This window comes from Gavialis gangeticus, unplaced genomic scaffold (assembly GCF_001723915.1).
Source record: "Gavialis gangeticus isolate Ggan-Ray unplaced genomic scaffold, GavGan_comp1, whole genome shotgun sequence".
Classification (NCBI taxonomy): domain Eukaryota; kingdom Metazoa; phylum Chordata; order Crocodylia; family Gavialidae; genus Gavialis; species Gavialis gangeticus.
The window spans coordinates 47,526,208-47,526,458 of record NW_017729029.1 but is presented as its reverse complement, the minus strand read 5'-3'; the positions used below and the strand labels follow the sequence as shown (position 1 = coordinate 47,526,458).

At 36.7% G+C, this 251-nt stretch overlaps 1 long non-coding RNA gene across 1 annotated transcript in view; it reads right to left on the bottom strand.

Annotated features, from left to right (window-relative positions):
* The window catches only part of LOC109300742, a 2,448-nt gene extending 2,203 nt beyond the window's left edge, over positions 1-245 (bottom strand). Inside the window, exon 1 of the long non-coding RNA XR_002098317.1 lies at positions 6-245. This is a non-coding gene — a long non-coding RNA (uncharacterized LOC109300742). The remainder of the gene's footprint in view (positions 1-5) is intronic.
* Positions 246-251: the final 6 nt, after the last annotated feature.

Sequence of the window (251 nt, the reverse complement as noted above, 5' to 3'; positions counted from 1 at the left end):
AGAACCTTTCAGTACACCTTTACTAATTCAGTAAGTGTAATTTATGCTCCCTTTTAGGCACTGTAAATATTCAAGATATTAACTAATGTGCAGAAGATTCCGTCCATCAACAATGCAGTTTTAGTGCCCTATAATATTAATTTGACAGCACAAACAAATTCCATGTTTTGCAATGAACATTTAGCTAAAATCACCTGTAGTTCCAATTTCTGGATCTTGCTGAGCTGTGTTCACAGCCGGATGTAACGGGG